The sequence below is a fragment of the Papilio polytes genome, unplaced genomic scaffold (assembly GCF_000836215.1).
Source record: "Papilio polytes unplaced genomic scaffold, Ppol_1.0 DF821178.1, whole genome shotgun sequence".
Lineage (NCBI taxonomy): Eukaryota > Metazoa > Arthropoda > Insecta > Lepidoptera > Papilionidae > Papilio > Papilio polytes.
Window position 1 is genome coordinate 53,065 of NW_013528026.1, and position 1,177 is coordinate 54,241.

The window sequence follows — 1,177 nt, forward strand, 5'->3', positions numbered from 1 at the left end:
TTGCTATCGTGTCGAAATTAATATTAAAAAATCTTTCTTCTATAACAATAGATACGTTCCTTTGACTCAACAGTCAAATTTAGGTTCATTTAACGAATTAAAAAGGTAATTTGTTGAGGAGGCGCAAAGTATAGGAGTATGAGAAGCTCTATAGCTAGAGTACAGTTTTGGTTTCACAGATACACCGCGTATACTTACAAGCCCCAAGTTCGAATCTGTAAGTCTATATTTAGCCGATTTCTTTAAGTTATTGTCATTTATATAATGTGTAAATGGTTGCAATTGTCGCTGAATGAGCGGCGAGCACGTGAATATAAGAAAATGGTCGTTAGCTCATAAGCGCGCCGGCAGCGGAGTGCGCGCGTCCCGGCCGGCTTCTGCCTCAACTGTTTTACCTAATTTTCTTACGATTTAGCAGTTTTTTAAACGTAAACAATACTTCTAGCAGATTTACTACACTTACATCTATTCCATCAAATACAAATAAACTTACAAGGGTTTGCCTTTGGAAATACACTTATGTCTTGAGTCGGTTTGAGAGAAAGATCGTCCTGCCATACTGGCGCAAATCAAGTTATATTTTAGATGTTATTACAGGCAATAAAATTCTATATGTTAATATGAGTTTTTGTCGAATTTTGTAATTAAACAATATCAATATTACTTGAATGTTTTATGTAAGATTTGCGACTTTATGTCATATCTTATCACTGAGTGTGTGTGCTGTTTGCGTACTTACATACTTACAGTACATAATAAGTTAAGTGTTTAAGTTTTCAATGTGTAATGTACGGTTTTCTTTTATATGTTTTAATCTTACTCTTACTAATATTATAAATGTGAAAATTTAGGTGGATCGATGTTTGTTAGAGTTACAGCCTAAAAGGCTGAACGGATCTGGATGAAATTTGGCATACATATGTAGAGGATAGTCTGGAAGAACACACAGGCTACTTTCTTTTGTTTTTATTAATACCACGCGTACGGAGTCGCGAGCGGAAGTTAGTTTTTGTATAAATAGAAATAACAGACTTGGTTTTGTATTTTATTGAACGATGTAATGAAACAAGGTCGTTTTCTTCACTAGTTCCCCCGCGCGTCGCGTGCCGCGTGCCGCATCACAACGCGGTCACCACTCGAGCTCGCCGGGCACGTACTTCTGGATGAGGCGCTGGTA